Consider the following 23038-nt stretch of genomic DNA (forward strand, 5'->3'; position numbering starts at 1 on the left):
TGTGTACCCCTGCACTCACACATGCAGAAAAGCCAGGAACAATCTGGCTCTGTATTAGTAGGAAATAAACTATAATGATGACTATTATTCCTAATGTGAACATGTGCCAGTTTGAGGGGAACCCACTGCACAATAGTGCTTATTCAGCTTTCTCTTTTTCTTAAGCATGTACAAAATAATACATCCATTTCACAAGCATTTGCTGCGTCCTAGTAAATAGTATGTTATCTGGAATTTCAGCACTTAAAAAAAGCAAAAGTTGGTTCAAGAAGATAGTCAGATGTGAGGCTTGATTATAGTGTTTTATCACTCAGCAGAACACCTAATGTTTAGCACTGTAGCTGCAGTACTTCTTTTCATGTCATAACAAAAGTTTCCCTATGATAATAATTACAACCTTGATAATAAAAGGAAAGACATTTTGTAACAGTCAAAAAAGTTCAGCAGCTCCTGATGAAATTTGGAAAGAATCCATTTCTCATGGATTTGCTCTAAGCTATTGTGAAGGAAAATATTGTTGCAAACACTTTCTCAAAGCTAACAAAGTGCAGACTAAAGTTAATGTTCATATGAATTTAGCCATGTGTCATGCAAAATTAGTATTTGTATCCACATCTGCAAAAATGTGGTGTGGATATCTGCATTCACATCTGTTGATTCGGATACCCATGCTTATAGAGTATATATCCTGGGATTTACATGGCTCTGTGCATGAAAAAAACATTATAGGGCAAAAATAACTAAATAATTAGTATCCTGCCTTTTAAAAAAAGGAAAGAGAGATGATCAAATAAGGAAGTCTACTGGGGTATGTCTTCACAGCAACCTAAACTTGAAATAAGATATGCAATTTGTGCTACACAAAATTGCATATCTTATTTTGACTGAATTTTGAAATAGGCTATTTTAAAATGTGGTGTGTGTACACAGTGCCAAATTTTGAAATAATGCGCTATTTTGACACATCCCTTAACCCTTCTGGAATGAGGGTTTCTGGGATGGCAAAATAGCACTTCCACTATTTCAAAAAATATTTCGAAATAACGTGCAGTTTGCGTAGACATGGGATAGCTATTTACCATGAAATAGCCATGCTGTGTAGCCATACCCCTGCAGAGTACAGAAAATTTGTATAGGCGCTTATGTGTTCCCACTGAAGTCAACAGCTGACCTACTATAAATGTAACTAGAAGTAGGATTAGGCCCATGCAAACCAACGTGCGTGAAGTTTAATGAAACATTTTATGTTGACGTTCCATGGAAGTGCAGGTGGAGTATATTCAATATATTCTCTGATTCTGTAGTTCAGTAAAAAGGGCAATCAAGCTGATCATTACGTTTGGTTTTTATATATCAATCTATCTATATATATCTATACATATATATATATATCTCCAGACAACAATGGTAAATAACAGGATCTCACCTTCTCATCACTGCCTGTTTTGAAGACTTACCAAATTAATTTTGTTTCTAATCTTCTGTGTTTCCCCAATTTTCCATGAATTTCAGAAATATTTATCAGTTGTCACTAAATTCATTAGCCAGTTTCTTTCACAATGTGTTATTTGTGTGTGTGTATGTATGTATATATATATAGTTGATCAGCTTCTTTATTCATCTCTGATATTTTAAGGGCCCAACCTATACCCTCCAGACACAAAAATTATGGGGATCATCCATGTATAGCTCACAGTATTAACACATCAATAAGAACCACCCATCATATTTTCCTTAACCTCTCTGTTGAGCATTACCTTAATTTGTTATTTTTGTCCCCTTTATCTTTCCTTTGCAGGCTTTCAGAGACTCTATATTCTGGCTTGGTTTTCTCTTCTTTTTTTCTATTTCCAGTACAGGTTCCTTTATATTTTCAGAGCTCTATGCATTCCTTTTTTTGATGACTTGTACTGTTTTACCATAAATTATGAAGGCGTGTCTTGATACATTTCTAATAAAAAGACTCACAACTCTTATGTTTAATGGTGGGTTGTGTCCACAAAAGCCCATGATACTATCTACATTTTTTGTTAGTCTCAGAGGGTACATCTACACTGCACTGTAACTCAAAATAAGATACGCAATTTAAGCTACACAAATTGTGTATCTTATTTTTATGCTATTTCAAAATAGCTTATTTCATTTCTTGGCACTGTCTACACAGCACCAAATTTCAAGTAGCCTTTTTTCGAAAAAACTTCTCCTGCGTCTAGACTACAGCCGCGTTCTTTGGAAATTAAATCGAAAGAATGTGGCTTTTCTTTTGACGGTGGAAAACCTCATTTCACGAGGAAGAACGCCTTTTTTCGAAAGTGCTCTTTCGAAAAAAGGCATTCTTGAATGCAAACAGGGCTTTTTCAAAAGAGAGCATCCAGACTGCCTGGGTGCTTTCTTTTGAAAAAGCGGCTTGCTTTTTCGAAAGAACTGCTTGCAGTCTAGACGCTCTTTTTCGAAAGAGGCTTTTTTGAAAGTATCTTTCGAAAAAGCCTCTTTCGAAAGAGGCTTGCAGTCTAGACATAGCCTAAGGGTATGTCCACACTACAGTGTTATTTCGAAATATCTTATTTCAAAATAGTTATTTCGAAATAGCTTATTTCGAAATAACGCGTCTACACACAAAATGCATTTCGAAATAGCATTTTGCTATTTCGAAATAGCATGTCACACTGAGAGGACTCTGAATCGCATTTAAGGCTGGCTGGAACCAGTTCCGGCAGGCCACCAGATCAGGACTTACTGTGTGGGGCTGCTGCCTGAGGCTATCTGAGATCTGTGCTTAAAGGAACCCCCTTTTCCCCCCAGACAGCCAGTTCTCAGGTTTCTCTGCTTGCCTATCTACCTCGATGAGGGAGAGCAAAGCATTTTGTCTTTGCATGCTCTGATTGCCCTCACTCGGGACACCACAGCTCTCTATAACATGGAGCCAGAGCTCCCCCTGGGCACTCTGGTGCTTCTCTTGGGGTACGTCTAAACTAGCTCGTTAGTTCAAGCTAGGTAGGGTAATTAGGGGAGCAGAGTTGCAATAAAGCCTGGGATTTAAATATTCCCGAGCTTCATTTGCATGTTCCCGGGCGCTGCCATTTTTAAATCCCCCTTAGTCCGAACTCCATGCCCTCGGCTACACGCGGCATGGAGTAGGTCGTTCGAATTAAAGATCCTAATTTGAACTGCCGTTACTCCTCATGGAATGGGAGACGGAAGAAGAGAGGGTGAGAGAGGGGGAAACCTGGGAGGAGGGAGCTGGAAGGGGGAATCAAAGGGCAGAAGGGGGAGGAGAAGCTCAGGATTGGGGGTCTCGCCGGACCAACTTGATTGTCATGCAAACCTGCTCCTGGGTTCGCATGTGGCCTTTGGTGGCCAGGCTGGCAGCTATCCTGCCATAGCCGGTCATGTTCCTCCATCTAGTGTGGAGATCATGGATGTTGGGGGCATCCCCCCCAAACCTGAATAAGGTCCATGATCTCCACCTTGGACCAGGAAGGCGCCTGCTCTGGGCCTCTGGGCTGGACACCAGGGAACCCTGGGAAAGCTGGAGGCCCCCCTATTTTGAAATAAGTGTCTACACAGCACTTATTTCAAAATAGCTATTTCGAATTTGGCATTATTCCTCGTAGAATGAGGTTTACCAAATTTGAAATAAGCTGTGTAGATACTAGGAAAGTTATTTCGAAGTAAGAGCTGTTATTTTTAAATAACTTTGCTGTGTAGACATACCCTAAGTCTGGTCCCCATATATCTCTTGATAAGTACAGCCAGAATTCTGCTAAAGTTAAATACTTATCAGAATGTGTGTCCATTTTTACAACTTCTACTGGATTTCATCTTTAAATAATCATTACTTTGATTAGCTAGCTACCTAGCTATTTTAGAGAGTTTGTACCTCTGTCTGGGCATGTCTACACTACAGCGCTATTTCAAATTAACTTAATTTGAAATAGTTAATTTGAATTAAGTTAATTTGAAATAACGCATCTAGACATAGAAACTAATTGGAAATAATGTTTTTCTAATTCGAAATAGCGCATCCACACTGAGTGGACCCTGAATCGAAGGTAAGGCTGGCCGGAACCAGTGCCAGCAGGGCATCAGAGTCGGACTTAGTGTGTGGGGCTGCTGCCTCAGGCTATATGAGGTGTATGCTTAAAGGGACCCGACCACCCATCCCGGACAGACAGTTCTCAGGTTTCTTTGCTTGCTGGTCTACCTCACTGAGGGACAGCAAAGCATTTGTGTCTCAGAATGCTCTGCTTGCCCTCACTCGGGGCACCACGGCACTCTGCAACATGGAACCAGACCTGTCCCTGGGCACGCCGGTGCATCTCGTGAGGTTGTTGCCATCAGCCCAGCTGCACTTGCTGCAGGCTGCTATCTGGAATGTCCTTCGGGTAGCTGTCAGGATCCACGAGGCCCTGCGGGAGAGCGTCCATCCTGAGGAGCCTCCCCACCGGGGGCTCATTCCCCATTCCTCCTTCACATCCTTCCACTTACCCTCTTAGCCCCCATTCCTGATAACAAATAAAATACACGTTTTTTCATAAACATGAACTGTCTTTATTTAAGAAAACTGGGGAGGGGGAATGAAACTCTGGGGAGACGGGGGAAAGGAGGCAGGAGAAGGGAAGAGAGGGTGGGAGAGGGGAGGGGGAAAACTGGGAGGAGGGAGCTGGAAAGGGGAATCAAGGGGAAGAAGGGGGAGGGAAAGCTCAGTGCTCACGGGTGGGTGTCTCATCGAGCCACATGTCTCCCATCATGGCGGGTGCAGGGGCCTCAGTGTCCGTGGGGGGATGGGGAGGAGGGTGAGGAGGGAGAGGTGGGAGGGGGGCAGGAGTGGGAAGAGGAACAGTAGCTGTGGGGGCAGCAGGCACAGGGGTGGCGTGGGGAAGCATGCTCTGCAGCAGGGCCTGCAGGTATGAGCACATGGGCAAGCTGCTCCCGGCAGAGCAGCAGGTCCTCCTGCACCCAGACCTGGATGGTGCGGTGCAGGGCTCGCAGGGTCCCTAGGTGCTGGTGCTAGTACCCCTGCCACTTGCTGTTGGTCCAGAGGAGCCCTTGGGTGCAGGAGCATGTCCCCTGCACGTGAAGCTGTGGAGAAAGAAGGGGAGTGGTCATTTCTCCCTGGGGACACAGTGGATGATGCCCAGCGCCCCCTGCTAGGTGAGGATGACCATGCCCTGCACTGTCAAAGCTGACGTGCTTGCACAGAGGCCATGGTCAGGATGTCTGGCTCTCCCCGGGAGTGGGAGCTGCCCCAAGACCGCACTATATTTGGTATGCATCTTCCTTTTGTCCTAACTTAAAGCAAGGTCAGGGTTTAGTTGTGTTGGAAAAATGGGATGTGCCTGGAATTCGATTGTTTTCCATGACAGGGAAAGGGAAGGGCCTGATATAAAGGACAGCTATGGTCTGCAATGACTACAGGGGGCAGTGAGCGCAGGGGACCATTATATTGCAGAGTGACCGTAGGTGGGCAGCTGAGCCAGAAGAGAGTGACCGGCTGGAGCTGGGGCTCTCCATATTGCTGGCAACCTACCCAAGTAAGTGGCCCCCCTGCCTCCCAACATCTTCCCCTGGCCCATGGCTACAGCACTGGATGGGGCAGGCAAGGCGCCCCTATGGCCAGCAACCCTATTCCCTCTCAAGGAGCCATCAGCCAGCTGAGGGAAACGGAATGGTTCCTGCTCCGTGAGGAGCTGCCAGAGAGGCCAGGCAGCCCAGCAAACACCCTCCCCCCCAGGAGAAACTCTGGGGGAGGGAGGCAGGCCAGCCTGCCCCATCATCCCATGAGGAGCTACAAGCCAGAGGGGCAGGCAGCTCCCCCAGGAGAAGCTGCCCTCTGGGGAGGGGCTGGGCAACACAGCGACATCCCCCCCCCCCCCCCCCAGAAGGAACCACCAGAACAGCACAGCGCCTGCCGCTTGGGAGGAGATGCCGTCATAGCAGCACCACCCTCTTTAACCCCATCCCTCAACATTCCAGGCCCCTGCCCAAATCCCCCTGGCCTGAGCTCCCTTGCTCTGAATTCTGAGCTCCGCACACCTCCCACCCTCTGCCCTGAGCTCCCCCACATGCTGCCCTTACTGTTGTACCCCGGCCCTCAGCCCTCCACACATCCCAGCCTCCAGCCCTGAATCCTCCACCCCCTACTCTGACTCCTGCACCACCCACAACCTTAGCCTCCTACCATGAAGGACCCAAACAATGCTGGGTAAATGTCCTGGTCAATAAATCATATAGAGCTAAATCAATAATTTTAATCTTAGTTCAAGAAAATCCAAAGAGATTTATTATTCAGTGTTGAGACTGAATAATTCATCCACAATCCACATCTCTGTGGTGAGGCATTGGCCGTGGAGTTCTGAAGCAGTGGGGAATTTTGTATACCCCAGAAAAAATTCTAGCAGGATAATATCTATAAGCATCTTCCTCAAAAAAATACTGTGATTTGAGAACACAGTAGATAAATTTTCCTATCTAATCCTGGCTTCTCTAAGACCATAGACTTCATTGGCTCTTCCCATCTGAAACTGAGGAAGGAGATTCCACAGTGAGACCTAAGGATCAGGGAATGTCATGCACGTGATTTTTCATCTACATCTTTGACCAAACAATGGTTCTTTCATGTCCATGCATTACATGCCACCTAGGAGGGTGAATCATCAGTCTGGATGGAGCAGAGATGGGTGGTAAAGGTAGTGAGGAAGAAGACAAGAGCAGATGGTAAAAGCAGAATATGATTCTGTGAGTTGAAGCAAGTGTGTGTGACCGTAGAGCAGGTCTACATGAAAATTATAGGTCAACCCAGCTCTATTGTGAAAAATCGAACCCCGGAGAAACATAGTTAAGAGTAGACATAGCTTTCTTTTTGCTGTATGGCAGCATTCACTGTTTACCACATATCCATTTGCACCTTAGTCATTCACACAAACTGCTTTTTAGGCATTGTGTTACTCACTGCCTCATTAATGTTGTGCCCTCTGTTTAGTGTGTGGTGCATGATGGCTGCATCTATCATCATGAGCACCCAAGAAGCTGAACTGTGATGGCTCATTTCATAGAAATGGGCTGTTCCTAAAGAATGGAATGGTGAGCAACAGAAATGCAAACTTATTACATGGGCGCAAGCTTCTATCAGGAACTGCAGCTGAGACACAGCAAAGCTGTAAACACATACTGAAGAGAGGAATCAACTCGGGGCAAAACCACATGGAAGAACATGATGGCAGCCCTCAGAGCACAGTGCACACAGAGCACACTTCCACCACCAACTTTATGGTGACAGGCTATGGACGTTTCCCTACTGGGCAGGTTCATTGTGCAGATGCATGTGATCACTGAGCTGTGCTTTGATTATATCTCATGTTTCTGCTGGCTACATATCAGCCCTTCCTTTTGGGCCTGCCTGTATTCACTGATGGTGCGTCTACACTGCACCATTATTTTGAGATAACTAGCGTTATTTCGAAATAATGTGAGCGTCTACACAGCCATTCCATTATTTCGAAATAATTTCAAAATAACAGATGGCTTATTCCAAAATCTGTAAACCTCATTCTACGAGGAATAATGCCTATTTCTAAATAAGGTGTGTATAGACGGTCCACTGCTACTCTTTCAAAATAGCCCCTCACCAGGGCCATTCTAAGTTATTCCTCCCCAGTGCCTCCTGGGTGTCTAAATTGAGATAGCACCTCTACTTTACAGAAGCCTGCCTCAGACTAATTTTGAGGCTTCCCTGTAGTGTAGATATGCTATTTCAAAATAAGCTATTTCAGAATAACTATTCCCCACTCGGAGGGAGTCAGAGAGTCCATCTATAGACTGTTTGTAGCTGTTTCATGAGGCATACCGGAGCAGTCGACAAAGGCTTCCCTTGTCGACCGTGCCGCGTCTAGTCTGCTGTGCTGGACCAGCTGATTGTTGGCACAGTGCAGTGTCCATTTTTATTTTAATGAATCAGCGATTATTTAAATCCCTGCTTCTTTGACTATGCTGAGTAAACTACTTTACATGGCTCCGTCAATGGAACCATGTAGTCTAGACGCACCTTAGGGAGGTGGTGAAGCACTGGAATGGGTTACCTAAGAGGTGATAGAATCCCCATCCCTAAAGGTTTTTAAGTCTAGGCTTGACAAAGCTCTGGCTGGGTTGATTTAGTTGGGGTTGGTCCAGCTTTGGGCAGGGGGCTGAACTTGATGACCTCCTGAGGTCTCTTCCAACCCTATGATTCTATGATACTTAAGACTGTAGAAACAGTTATGCTTCTTTATGAAATAATGGCAGTCTCCAAACCAAAGGCACATGTCACCGCCCAAAACAAAGGCACATCCAAGGCTACTTAGAAATTCAATATGTAGCTGAGAGGAGGAGGGTGTTCTCTGGCTATTGTTCTGGATGTGTGTTTCGGGGGTGAAGGCAGGATGGACAAGCAAAGAAGTACACAGAAAGAGACAGCAAAGGACACTCTAGAGGCAGCATGGAGCCTGCCAGCTTTAACACTGTCCCCTTTAAATGTAAAAACATGGTGTGTGGCCCTGGAAGAAACCTAAAGAGAGACCTGGGGCTGAGTACTGGCTGAAAGTGGCTCAGAGCTATGAGTAAGGACCCTGTTTCCTATTGTTTGGTTCCTTCTTTGTTCAGGGAAATAGGACTTTGTACATTCTTTGTAAATAAAAAAATTTGTATCAAAGAAATACCTGACTCACCAATTTCTTCTCTCAGCTGAAACAACCTACTAGACCCTTAATTTCTGGCTAGCCACCCAGGACAAAGTGTGCTGTAAAGTAGTTCCAAGTGAGTTTTGCCCTTGTTGGTTTCTGTCTTCACTTTCTGCTCCTCTTTTCAGTTTCCTTATAAAACCCCATGGCTACATGATATGGTGTTTATATGTCTGATGTCTAACACTGTCATCCTTTGCATCTGGGCCATTCCTGCCAGATGGGCCATCATAATTCATGTAGAAGGGGGTGGAAGGAGAATTCTGTAGAACATTGCTGGTGTCTGAGATTATATCCAAGAGATACATGCAGATAAGTTGTGGCTTCACATTTTGCATTGTCAGTCAGTCACGATCATATGAGTAACCTACTGGCAATCTGTTCACTAGCCAGCATATCCTCATTCTGTGGGTGGCTCCTCTGTCTTGCCAGTTTTGAGAAAAAAACAATGGTAGCTGCTGTATTGTAACTGACTGTTAGGCTGAATAGTCATCTCCCAACTCCAGGCTATACATGGTAGATTCTTGTCTTAGATTAGGATAGACAAAATGTCACAGCTTTATCAATGCCCCTTTAAGTGTAGAAGTGCAAATAAAATTGCTGGGGAAGCTTGTTTTGAGCAATGTGGTAGCCTTATTTGACTAGTGAACCTGAGAAAGTAACAGGGGGGTCAGTTGCTTAGTTTAGTGCATTATAAAATATCTTGGATGCATAAGACATTATTCTTGCTAGTGCACTGTATTTAGCCTTGCCTGGAATGCCAGTGATCTGCACAGGATTCTAAATAAGTCATGAGCTTTAATAGAAAGGTCACTTTGGTGGAGCTCTGACATCTACTATAAATTCAACAGCTGCTGCAAATGCCTTTTGAAAAATCTGTCATTGAAGCCCATGGGGTAAAATGCTATTGTATAGAAGAGAAAGGTTTGACAGCACTCCTAGGACTCAATATAAGCCCATTCTAAAGCTATGTAAACTATAGCAGCACAGCTGTAGCAAGTGTGGACAGAAAGTGATAGAAGTAGTGCTATTCCTGTAGTTAATCAACTTCCCGGAGAGGTGGTAGTTTGGGCAACAGAAGAATTCTTCCAATGACTTAGCACTGTCTACACTGGGGGTTGGGTCAGCTTAACTACGTCTCTCAGGAATGTGGATTTTGCATAACCTTGAGCAATGTTGCTAGGTAAACCTCATGTATAGGCCTTGCCTAACAATGTGTGTCTTCTGTAGAGGGAGGGGCCAAATGAACATGCAAGAATGATACCATGGAAAGATGTTCATAATAAAACAAGCAGCATGCTGCACGCCTGGAGGAATACACCTCTTCCCTTTAACATTCACAGAATTTTAGAAAAGATAAAGTTGAAACAGACCCACATAAAGCATACATAAATGACTAAGGACATTATTCACTAACAGCTGCAAAGATCTTCCATGGTGACTGCAAAACCAAAATGATAACAATGAGTTTCCTGGGTAGATTTGGCATACTAAAGATCATGCTAAAAATAATGAAAAGTCCTACTTCCCTTCCAACAGAGCCATTGACTCAATGGGAGCAGGGCTGGGTTTGTTGTACAACAATGCTCATTCAATGATCGTCGTCTCTGAATACTTCACAGACACAAAGAAGGTCAGATACTGATAATCTTACACGTTCAGTTATTCCAAAAGTTATCCCATTTACTTTAATGGGACAATTCATGGACCAAGGTTCAACTCAACCTGAGTAAAAGTGTATTACTGTATTCTGCCCCAGAGTATAACAGAAGGACATTCCCATGGACCGAGAATTTGCCTATGTCATTTCTTAGATACTCTATAATGAAAAGCTAAAGTGTGAAGCCTTCATGCACACAGTGGGACTATATGTGTGAATCCTCATCCTTGCAAGTAAAGATTGCATAATCTAACCCTAACTTTTTAATCAAATGTCTAATATTTCAATCAAAGAACATCACATAAGAATCCAGGGCTTTTGATCTTTTCGACTTCATGCCACTCCTATCTAATGCCAAGTTTTCTTGGGTGGATTGAACATATACGTTCTTCTCAATAGTACTTTCTTCCCTCATCCTACACTAGAAATATCTGTTTAAAGTCCTTCTGACATAAAGGCTGAGAGCTAGATTCTTTTTCATAGCATTGTGCCTCATGCCAGCTTGTGTTCTTGCTCATTTATCTTTTCTCTTTTTCTTCACCACATATTCATTACCTTTGATCAAAAGTTTTTCCTAAGTGTGCAAGATAAGATACATTATACATATATGACAGATGTTCAAAATAAACAAAATGGACTAGATTCATATTTCAAGCAATTAAGAGATCTAATGTCCTACTGTACAGGAAATCAAGTTAATTTTCAACTGTAGTGGGACTTCTGGAAGTCATCCAAATGTATATGGAAGCTCTTAGAAGGAACAGAATGGTTGGCAAATAGAATAGAAATATTTTAGACTTATGTTGTTTGACATAATGCCAGTGCAGTGTTTCTATCTTGGTGTGAATGTTGCTATGGTTTAGTTCCAGCAGTCTAGTTGCCACATTCTGTATAAGTTGAAGTATATAAAGCAGAAAATATCAAAGAAATAAGAATAAAATGCATTGCTTTAGCATTCATTTCTCAATGAAGAGATGAACCTGGAATTTCTGTGGAAATATACATGATCTTACCAGAGGTGAAAATAACTTACAAGAATACCTGTAAGAAATGTATCACAACTACCCTTAGGGGGGACTGGAAGGGCTTAGAAGAGGGAGCTGGGTTTGGAGGGTAGGGATGTGAATGGTTAAACAGTTAACCGGTCTGTGGGCAGGGGGTGCTTCACACTGGCCAGAGCAGCCTCATCTATGGTAGTCCCAGCCAGCACAGATGTAATGAGTGGGGGTCCATTCCAATCTGACTGGGCTAGAGCAGCCCCACCACCATTTAACTGGTTAACCAGTTAAACTTAGTTTAACCAGTTAACTAATTACATGGGATTTTATATCCCCTAGTGGAGGGTGAGTGTCAGGGGCTCATGGCAGGGGGCTGGTGAGGAGGTACTGGAATCTGGGCAGAGGGTTAGGGTATGGGGGGGCTCACAGCAGGGTTTGGAATGTGTGTCTAGGGGGGAGTGTGAGGGCAGGCTTGGGGCTGGGGCAGTCCTGGTCAGGGGGCCTCAGGGCTAGGGCAGTTCCAGTCACAGTCCCTGTTCCATGCCCAGTGTTGCTCCTGTTCCCAGCCAAAGGGAGTTGTGGCCATGGGGGTGCTGCATGAAGGCAATGGTGCACGAAGACCCCAACTGCTGCCTAACCCTTCCCCCCAAGGTCACATGCCACAGGAAGTTCAGTTTGGCCATCAAAGGAAAATTCAAGAGTCATATGGAATTAAGAGGAAACCTGGGAAAGATGGGCTGTTATCCACTTCTGAAATGCAGTCCCCTTTTGGGTGGAGCATGACAGCTTATAACAGCACATAAACTTTGTGGATAAGAAGTGTAGAATACCATAAGTATAAAGAAAGCTACAATAAATGAAAGAAGACTACTTCTTAGGCTACATCTAGAATGCAGGCTTTTTGCACAAGAAGGCTACGTCTACACTGGCATGATTTTCCGGAAATGCTTTTAAAGGAAAAGTTTTCCATTAAAAGCATTTTCGGAAAAGAGCGTCTAGATTGGCAGGACACTTGCGGAAAAGCATCCATGGCCAATCTAGATGCACTTTTCCGCAAAAAAGCCCCGATCGCCATTTTCGCCATCGTGGCTTTTTTGCGGAAAACAAATCTCTGCTGTCTACACTGGCCTTTTGTGCAAAAGTCTTTCGTAAAAAGACTTTTGCCCGAACGGGAGCAGCATAGTATTTCCGCAAAAGCACTGACAATCTTACATGAGATCGTCAGTGCTTTTGCGGAAATTCAAGCGGCCACTGAAGACAGCTGGCAAGTTTTTCCACAAAAGCAGATGATTTTGCGGAAAAACTTGCCAGTCTAGACACAGCCGAACTGTTTTTCGGAAGAGATCTTCTGAAAAAGCTTCTTGCACAAGAGAGCATCCACACACAAAAGTGCATCAAAAAAGCGATGCATTTTTGCGAAAGAGAGCATCCAGACTCATTGGATGCTCTCTTGTATAAAAGGCCATCCAGAACCACTTCAGGCACAGCTTTAGGTCACCAGTTGCTTCCGAGTGCTGGTGCCGGAGCCTTGCAGGGAGATGCACTTAAAGGAACAAATAATCCTGTTGACTAAGAAGTCAGGTTAGTGAAGTCAGGCCTCAGTTGGAGTATTGTGTCCAGTTCTGGGCACCACATTTCAAGAAATACATGGAGAAATTGGAGAGGGCCCACGAAAGCTCATCACCTAATAAACCATCTTGTTAGTCTTTAAAGTGCTACATAGTTCTGTCTTTTGTTTTATTCTGGAAGGATATGTCTACACAGCAAAGTTATTTCGAAACAACAGCCTTTATTTCGAAATAACTTTCCCAGCATCTACACAAACCAACTGCTATTTTGAAATTAATTTGAAATATGGGAGGGCTTATTTTGAAATTGGTAAAACTCATTCCATAAGGAATAAAGCCAATTTCGAAATTGCTATTTCGAAATAAGCACTGTGTAGATGCTTATTTCGAAATAGGGAGTCTCCGGCCCTTCCCAGGGTGCCCTGCTGGCTGCCCTGACCACAAGGTAACTTCTTACCTGATGCCTAGCTGGAACCAGTTCCAGCTTGTGACGGGGCGGCGCAACCCCACACTAACCGCGCCCCACCCAGAGAACCAGGGGGACGTGGAGTGGCTTTCCCCACCGCAAGGGAAGCGGCCGGGGGGGCAGCAGAGACGCGTCGCCCAGCAGGTGGCTTAACCAGCGTTTCCCCGGACGCCGCGGGGGGAGACAGCGGCAGCGGCGGAGACGCGCTGCCCCAGCAGCTTCGGGGCTGGTGCCCCTGCCGATACTCCATGGGCAGCCCCGCTGTCCAGCGGCATCGGCCAGGAGGAGGACGCTAAGAGGAGGTGGGGGCAGTCAGAGGAGAGGGGGAGGAGCCGCTTGTGGGACACCGGCGCAGGCATCCTGGAGGGGAGGGGTGGCACTTCCCCGGGATAAAGCCGGCAGGGGCATTAGGGCCGGGGAAGAAGGAGGGAGAAGGTGGATGAAGGAGCTGAGAGCCTCAACGAAGCACCGGGACAAGCCCGCGGGTGAGTATGGGTGAGGAAGCAGCCCAAGGCGGGTGCAGACAGGAGCCCGCAGGCTGATGCGTTGAGGTACCTAGCTCCATCAGCCAGGTGAGGGAAGAGAGGTTATTCTCCCCTGCCTTAGGGCCCTGGGCTGAGGTCTGGAGAGAGGGAGGGCCCGGACCCCCCTCACCTCCCCGCTCGGGTGATTGTTAGGGTGACCAAAAGGAGGGTTGACAACTCTCAGCTCAGCGGAACCAGAGGGGACTGGAGCAGCAAACAGGGCGGAGGGACATGACCAGGGAGGTTAGTGACAGTGCCCCGTGACACAGCTGGCCTTAAATGCGAGTCAGCGTCCAATCAGTGTGGACGCGCTATTTCGAAATAGCAAAAAGCTATTTCGAAATGCATTTTGTGTGTAGACGCATTATTTCAAAATAAGGTATTTTGAAATAACTATTTCAAAATTAGATATTTCAAAATAACGCTGTAGTGTAGACATACCCAAATAGCTTATTTCAAAATAAGCATGTAGTGTAGACGTACCAGAGTCCTGTTCTGGGGATCAAAAATGTAGAGGTACCACCAAATATCTGATAGCTGTATCCACTGAATCTTTTAAGCATATAGGAATGCTTTGGGACTATCAGCAAATGAAGAGTATCTCAAAGTACCTTCCTCTCTGATCTGAAGATGTCAAAAATGTACAGAGGGCATGTCCTCTTCAGGACTTCCAAATTTGTGTGCCTGATCCCAACTGCAGTTTATTGTACAGAAAAGACTCCATTGTTCCATAATCACCGTTCTTGGCTTTTTAAGAAGTTACTATTTTCCTGCTTGCCATTTTCTTGATGCAGCCACTGAAAATTACAAAAGTTTATTGTATATAAAACGTGTGTGTGTGTATATATATATATATATATATATATATATATATATATATATATATATATATATATATATATAAAACATAGCTAGCAATCCCATGACAGTAATTACTGCTCTTCTTGGGCTGAGCTCACAGAAGGGATTTGTGAGTCAGCCCGTGAATTATTTCCATCCAAAATAGGATAAAGGCATTTTTAAAAGGAGGGAAGGGGGAGCGTTGAATGATAGCTGAGCCCAATTTCTCTTCCTAAGCTTCTCAATGATGCAACTCTAGTCATGGGCTGGAAATACTGAAAGGCTAGAAAATTCCTCACATAGCCAGCTTTTTTATAGGCAGAGCATATTTGCTGAAGGTTGTTATTTGGCTAACCTGCATAGCCTGTATCTAGTACATACGCTTGCACAATAGACTAGAATTCAGAACTCTGGGAGCATGGTGGGCATAATGAGTCATGACAGCAAAATCTCCCAAGACTCTCAGTCCGGCTTATTGACCAGTCTTGCACGGTTGTTTTGGAGAGCTTTAAAGTTGTATCTACTCCATCAGTCATGCTTTAACATGATTTTTTATTTCCTGGACCAAGTTCCAATACTGTCCTCCCCTGGTTTTTCTCCTGTCTGACCTTTCCTTCTACAGAGCAGGACTAACACACAGGGGGAAACAACCTGTAATAGTCTAATGAACTGAGCAACTTGCATCCTGCTCCCTTTGTAACCAAAGAAGTCCTGGGAGCAAATGTGCCTATATGCCATATAGTAACATTTCACTATTGATTTCACTGCAACCAGGATGTAGCTCTTATTAAGGTCTGTTCCCAGTGTTTCAGCTGTGAGTTATCAGGTTTGGTTTGAATAAGAATAAAGCACCATAAGAACGACAAAAACAAGCCTCCTTTAGTGCCTACAATGCTCCATCTCGCATTTCCTGTGGTTTTTAATTAACTGAGCATTCAAAAACTACTAAAGGTTTGTTTAATTTCCTAACGTTTGGACATCTAAACATTTGATTTTTTTTAATTAATTTTGCACAAACGCACATCGTGTGACATCCACTGATCCAAATATATTAAAAAAATGAAATCATGACTAAACAAGTCAGGCTATTTCTCCTGAAGCCTAGAAAGAAAGAAAAAGAGATTGTACTTTTTATCTCTTTTTAAAATACTTGGTGGCACTGAGAAACTATGGTGATGGCAGCCAAAGTGGGATCTAGACAGATAAATTTCTGTTCATCCCTTATTTAGTTGTGATGGGATCTGTAACACTGAGGTCATCTCTACACAAAGAAATATTTTGAAATAAGTTATTTCAAATAAATAACTCCTGAAATAACTATTTTGAAATAGCGTGTCCACACTATAGGGAAGCCTCAAAATTAGTCCAGGGCAGACTCCCCAAGGCTACATCTACACTGCACCTCTCTGGCGCAAAAGCCTATGCAAATGAAGCGTGGATTAGCATATTGTCAAGGTGCATTTGCATAATTCATTAGGGGCCATTTTTGTGCAAGAGGCTTTTGTGCAAAAAGGAGCTGTGTAGATGGCTCCTTTTTGTGCAAAAAACCCCACTTACGCAAGAGCCGTTCTTCCTGAAAAAATGAGGAGCCAGGACTATGAACTGCCAAGCCTAGAGGTGCTAAGGCTGAATAGCACATATTAAACAGATCAGTTTAAAAGATACCATTTCCTGGAGAGAAAAATGAAGATAAGAATAGCAAGACATCAAAATGAATTAATTGCGAATTACTCTTTAATATTCCAGTGAAGTGACATATGACTAAAGACAAAGCCACAATGCTGCAAAAAATAACCTCACATAATTATAGCTTTTCAGCTATGATTAAGGTGTTCAGTCTTTTAAAAGTCTCAGAGGGGTAGCAATGTTAGTCTGTAGCTTTAAAAACGAGTAGTCCTGAAGCACCTAGAGACTAACAAAAATATATAGTAGCATGAGCTTTTGTGGGAAAGCTTTTAGAAGTATATCCCTTTTCAATGCAATGCCCGCCTGCATGACAAAAACGTACCTTTGACTTAGCAAACACATGTTTGTTCTAAGCAAGCTGCCTTTGATTTGGCAGGCAGAATGATTTCCAAACACGTATGGCAGACCATCATGTTGGTATTATGCAGAGAGTAAAATTTTGTGACCTATCAGAGTCAAGAGAACTCCGCGGAGATAAAAAAGTACATCATGTCAGCAGCACTTCAAACAGTGGAATCATCATTCTTGCTGCATTGTACAAGTGGTCTTTCCACGTGCAAATCCTTTCTGCTTGCTATTGATTAAATTAACATACTTGGGGCTTAATTCTGCTCTCATGAACTGGGCTTGTTTAGTTTGGAAAAAAGAAGATTAAGGGGGGACATGATAGCGGTTTTCAAATATCTAAAAGGGTGTCACAAGGAGGAAGGAGAAAATTTGTTCCTCTTGGTTTCTGAGGACAGGACAAGGAGTAATGGGCTTAAAGTGCAGCAGGGGAGGTTTAGATTGGACATTAGGAAAAAATTCCTAACTGTCAGGGTGGTCAAATATTGGAATAAATTGCCAAGGGAGGTGGTGGAATCTCCCTCTCTGGAGATATTTAAGAACAGGTTAGATAGACATCTGTCAGGGATGGTGTAGACGGAGCTTGATCCTGCCTTGAGGGCGGGGGGCTGGACTCGATGACCTCTCGAGGTCCCTTCCAGTCCTATGATTCTATGATTCTATGATTCTATGATTCATTTTCCCTTCTGTCATTAATAGGGTGACAGCTGTCTTGTTTTTAAAGGGATGGTCCCGTATTTAAGTCCTCCTGCTAGTGTCCCTACTTTTTTTAAAAAAATGGGCCAATTGTCCTATATTTCTCGTCTCTCACCTCCCATCAGTACTGGGTCCTGCTGCTGGCCAGATCCTTGCTCACCAGCCACCCACCTACCAGTAGTGAGTGAAGGGTCCAGTGTCTAATGATGGGGGTGAGTGTGCAAGGCTGCTGGTTGGGCACAGCTGTAGGGTGCAGGGCCAGATGCTTCCCCTTTTAGTCTATCAGTGCAGCCCCTGCTGTGGTGCCTCCTCTCAGCCAGCAGCTTCCCCCCTTGGCTCCCTGACCTGTTTCCAGCCAGCACTGGCTGTTTGCTGCAATGGCTGGTGAGTGCGGACAGCTGGTACCTGGTTATGTTGTATGTCTGCAGCCAATCCATCAGCCCATTGCATGCTCCCCTCTCACTGTCCTCTCCCTCTTCTGTCCCTTCACCCCCAGCTTCCCTGTTCCTCCATGCCCCCTCCCGCAGCGGGGTATGTCCTAGGCCCTAGCAGGTCATTCAGCTCACTAACAGCCTGGCTGGCAGGCTCCTTCCTCCCTCCACTACTTCTGGCTAGCTGGCACCAAGGGAAAGCTCAAGATACTACAGCCCAGGGTCCTGGCAGGAGGAACCAAGCCCTGCATGTGCAAAGCCCTGCATAGTGCTGTCCTGGAGAAGCTTCTCTCCCTTCAGCTAAGCGCTAGTGGCAGGGAGGAAGAAATTTCCAGCCTGTTTGTGCTCTGACTGCAGGCTCTGCAACAGTCCCCCTCGCAGGGACTTTTATCACCCTCTTCACACACTGCCCCCCACCCTAGGTCCTGCCCCCAGGGTGTGTGGGGCTGGTCTGTCCCCTAGGCACCCTCCCTGTCTGAACCACCTCTCTGGGCTCTTTGCTGATGCCCCTGTAAACAGATTCTCTGAGCCCTGGGGCTCAATGCATCCTTAAGGCTTAACCCCTCCTATCTGTGCTATAGCCAGGAACAGGAGGTGGCTGGGTCATGTGGTTGGCCAGCAGCAGCATGGAGCTGTTAGCTGCCTTTTGACACTGGGTGGGCAGGAAGTGACAAGCTGCTTTCACCTACAGGGAAGCGGGATGGGAGTGAGGGAGAGGTAGGACAGGAGATGACCTCTCCAATACCTAAGCCAAGTTATCCCTACGCTCTACCTCCACCTCCTGGTGGCTGAAGGCAGTTCCCATCCCTTCCCTCCTGCACAGTGGTGGTGAAAGGCCTCTTGGTATTTTCATGTCTTCAGTAAGTCCACAAGGTACAGCCTCTGTCTCATTTCTCTTCTCTGCACTTCAGATTTCATCATCAGCTGCCCTTGTCCTATTTGTAACCTTGAATGATCTTTGCCACTTGGCCAGGACTTCAAGGTTGGTAGCAACAATGAACCCTCTCACTGGGTTTAATAATCACATGTTGGCCCTTTGTTGTTGGTCCGTTCCTGGCTCTGAGATTACAGAAGGTTCTCCCACAACAAAGCCTGCAGGGGCTCCAAGTTTCCCCTGACAGAGCATGTATTGCACCACTTTGGTCATTCCTGGGCCTGTCACCTCCCATGTCTGGTGGAGGAGATTTAAGATCCTGTGGGGCCGCCTCCCATATAGCCGTATCAGTGAGGATAAGAGGAGGCGTGGGATCGACCAGGCTCAGTGACTGGGATCAGAGGCGTTGGCCTTCCCGCTGATTCACCAGTTGGATTCCAGATTCACAGAGTGCAACACAATGTGCAGTCCAAGGTCCCCACAAAAGGAAGGGTCTGTAGCCCCCTTCTGGTTCATGTGAAGGGCAAAGGGCTCATCATGTCTCTCCCCTCTTGAAAGGGTTGTGGGTGCTCTTCATGAAATAATGGTTGGTTATTGAGGGAGCATGGGCCCTTCCTCTCCACTGGGCACATGGCCACATGCTCACTCAGGATCCCCCAAATGTTCAAGTAAAGAGTCTGTAGCCTTAGCAAAAGCTGGTCCCTGCTTTTAGGCCTGGGGCAGCTGCCGGTGGAAGAATCTCTCCTGCAGCAAAGACTCTGACTGCACCTTCTTCAGTGTTTTCCCAGCCCCAGGTAAGTCTCTCTCTCCTCAGAGCTGCCTGGCTCGGTGTAGTAGTGAGTCAGTGAGAAGGTGCATGCCCTGGAAGGAGGATTTGGCTCCAGCTTGCTCAGCTCAGTGGGGATGTCACTCCACTCCTCATGTCCAGAAATCTGGAAATCCATTCTGTTTTCAGGGCTGTCACAGGGTTTGGTCTGTTGGCCTCCTCACCAGGAGGCTATCCCTGGATGGCTCTCTAGCAGTCTGCTGACTAGAGTTCTTTTCTCCAGCCTGCTCACCCCTCTTTAGCCACCCTGCCAGTCTGCTTGCCGGCCCTTTGATCCTCACAGCTGCTGCCAGCCTGCCAATCAGCAGTGGGTGGCAGTGCCTGGATTAACCCTTTGGTTTCTGAGCTAGTGTGCAGGAACATACACCCCATGGTAAGCTCCCTTTGAAACTCCTGCTCCAACACCCCATGATAAGCTCCCTTTGAAACTCCTGCTCCAACTGGAGCAGGTTCTGCAGGGGTGATGGGGCAGGATCCCAGTGGCTCAGGCCTGCTTTCTAAACCCTCCTGGCCCCATGAGGGGTTACTTACCCCCATCACAGACACCTCAAAAGGTGCAGTCCCAGCAGAGCCTCGGGCACCTGGTGACAGGATCAGATGGAGTGGAACTGGTGCCAGGAGTGGCCTGAGGCCGGTTGCGGCAGCTGGCACCCCAGGCGGAAAGTGCAATTGGCCACCCCGCTTGCACGGCTGTCAATGGCCGTGATGCAATTACGGGGTGCCCCGGCGCCCCATGATGACATCATCATTGGGCGCCCGGGCTGGTGGCACCCTAGGCAACTGCCTAGTTTGTCTAGGCTCACGGGCCACCCCTGACTGGTGCATCACTGTGGCTTTGATGCCCTCTGGTCTGTTCCCTGTAAACTGTGCTCCTAGGCAGCTGCCCAGGAGAAGTCCAATGCTAGCAGCTGATTAACAATGCACATATTGTCCCCACAGCTGGCAGCATGTGTTTCTACTGGCACAAGTCCTGGTGCACATAACATAACATAAGAACATAAGAACGGCCGTCCTGGGTCAGACCAAAGGTCCATCTAGCCCAGTAGCCTGACTGCCGACAGTGGCCAGCACCAGGTGCCCCAGAGAGGGTGGACTGAAGACAATGATCAAGTGATTTGTCTCCTGCCATCCCTCTCCAGCCTCTGACAAACAGAGACCAGGGACACCATTTCTATCCCCTGGCTAATAGTCTTTTATGGACCTAACCTCCATGAAATTATCTAGCTTCTCTTTAAACTCTGTTATAGTCCTAGCCTTCACTGCCTCCTCTGGCAAGGAGTTCCACAGGTTGACTACACGCTGTGTGAAGAAGAACTTTCTTTTATTAGTATAACAGAATTTAAGCTGAACGTGGATGGAAAAAATAGAGAGAACATTGACCACACTGTCCAGAATAAAAGCAGGAGCACACAAAAAAAGAGGTACCTCTCTTAAGTGGCCTCAGCAGTCGGTGAAATACATGGCAGACAAACCGTTCTGGCCCAGATGGGATGAGCCATCATGGCAGCTAGTTAAGGAATGCCCTGAACTTACGCTACACCCACCACATGCAGTTTTGATACCACCCAGGCTGTGAACACATTGATCGTTTAAGAGCAGGGGCCACAACTAAGTGAGAAAAAAACAAACCCCATCACCCTCATTGGCTTGGCCCCCAACTGAAAAGCAGGAAGAAAAAGCTGCTCCCCTCACTCCCCTCAAGCTGCAGTCCTGGGAAGGGGGAAGGAGGGGAGGCACTAAGGATCAGGGCTTACTCCCACGACTGGATTAATTCTTCTGGGGCCCTAGAGTTAATGCATTTTGTGGGGCTCCATAGTCTCTGGGGTGGGGCCAAAATTGACAGATTCACTGTGTGAAATGGGGCTGCCAGGGAGTGAGCTGGGTGTAGGGTTGTAGAATGCTGGAGCAGGCTAGGGAAGGGATTGTGGGGTCTGGGTGGGAAGGAGAATTCAGGAGTGGGCTAGGGGTGCAGGATCTTGAAGGGAGGGAGATTGCAGAAATGGGGTGGGGGTGTAGGGTCTGAGCAACAGGTAGGGTGCATGGATGGGCTTGGGCTGGGGGTGGGCTTGCTTTCTGTATAAAAAGATGCATTTTTGATGTCAGGTAGCTATCTCATGGTACATCTAGACTGCACGTTTCTTTCGAAAGAAGCTTTTTTGGAAGAGCTCTTTTGAAAAAGGCATTCTTCCTCATAATTTGAGGTTTACCAATTTCGAAAAAAACCCTGCGTTCTTTCAAAATTAAATCAAAAGAACGCGATTGCAGTGTGGAGCAGGCTAGGGAAGTTTTTTCGAAAAAACAATGTAGTCTAGACATACTCTCCGGGTAAATTTCTAGCAGAGACAAGGTACTGTTATTTTTATTCTGATGCAGCTAGTCAAGTAAGCACTAAACCTCCCATCTGGGGGTTGACTTCAATTACATAAAAGTTACAGTGCTTTGTCTCAACAGAGAGCAATCCTGATGTAAAAGCACGCCTTTTTATGGACTGAAAATATCACTAAGGAGTTGAACTTACCATCAAAAGATGATTGGACTATTAGATGGATAACAGGAATATATCCAGTTCCAATAGTAAAGAATAAAAAACAAATCAAAGTGTTTCAGAAAAGATGTATAAATTTACACTTCAGAAGATAAACCAATCCGGAGAGTGAGAAGAAACTTTTCTTGTGGTCACATTCCGTAACTGATTTCTGCAAGAGTTTGCATCCTTTTCTGAAGTTGTTAATCACAGTTGGTAACAATATGCAGGACAAGATAAATCACTGGCCCAAACTAGTGGCATTTCCTTTCTTTCTTTATGTCTCATATCTCGGAAAATAAACATCAGAGCTGGGCAAAAATACATTAATACAGAGTTAAGGTTGCTAGGTAGCCTGTCATCCCTTGTAAAACTCAAACTTTAAAATAAGGAAATGCACAGTTAATATTGTATGGGCAACCTTAATTCTTCCCTCTTTTAGCAATGCCTCAGAACACCCATTAACATATATATGTTTACTCTATCAAGCCAATAGTGCCTGACCTGGACTGTGGAAGTGCTCTCAAATCCCTTTTCAGAATGGATGGTCAGGGAGAGTGGCTGCAGTCGGGGGTGGCCTGTGAGCCTAGGCAGACTCGGCAGTCGCCTAGGGCGCCGCTGGCACAGGGCGCCTGATGATGATGTCACAGGGTGCCCCGGCGCCCGATGATTACATCACGGCCATTGATGGCCATGCAGGCGGGGGCGCCGATCGCGCCTTCTGCCTGGGGCGCCAGCTACGGCAGCCGGCCTCGGGCCACTTCTGGCTGCAGTACAAATCCTTTAGCAACATCTGTCAGGAAGATTTTCTCTTGGTGGCCATGACAAGCTGGAGTAGGTTAGAATAGAGAACCAGGGAGCTGTAATCAGCACCTTGATTACCCCA

General features: G+C 45.8%; 1 long non-coding RNA gene across 1 annotated transcript; it reads right to left on the reverse strand.

Moving 5' to 3' along the window:
* Positions 1–4584: 4584 nt before the first annotated feature.
* Positions 4585–22782, reverse strand: LOC142827570 (uncharacterized). Its single transcript, XR_012902244.1, has 3 exons — positions 22657–22782; positions 14542–14727; positions 4585–5082 (listed from the first exon to the last, which is right to left on the reverse strand). It is a non-coding gene; the product is annotated as an uncharacterized LOC142827570 (long non-coding RNA).
* Between the last annotated feature and the right edge of the window lie 256 nt (positions 22783–23038).

The sequence above is a fragment of the Pelodiscus sinensis genome, chromosome 3 (genome assembly GCF_049634645.1).
Source record: "Pelodiscus sinensis isolate JC-2024 chromosome 3, ASM4963464v1, whole genome shotgun sequence".
Taxonomy (NCBI): domain Eukaryota; kingdom Metazoa; phylum Chordata; order Testudines; family Trionychidae; genus Pelodiscus; species Pelodiscus sinensis.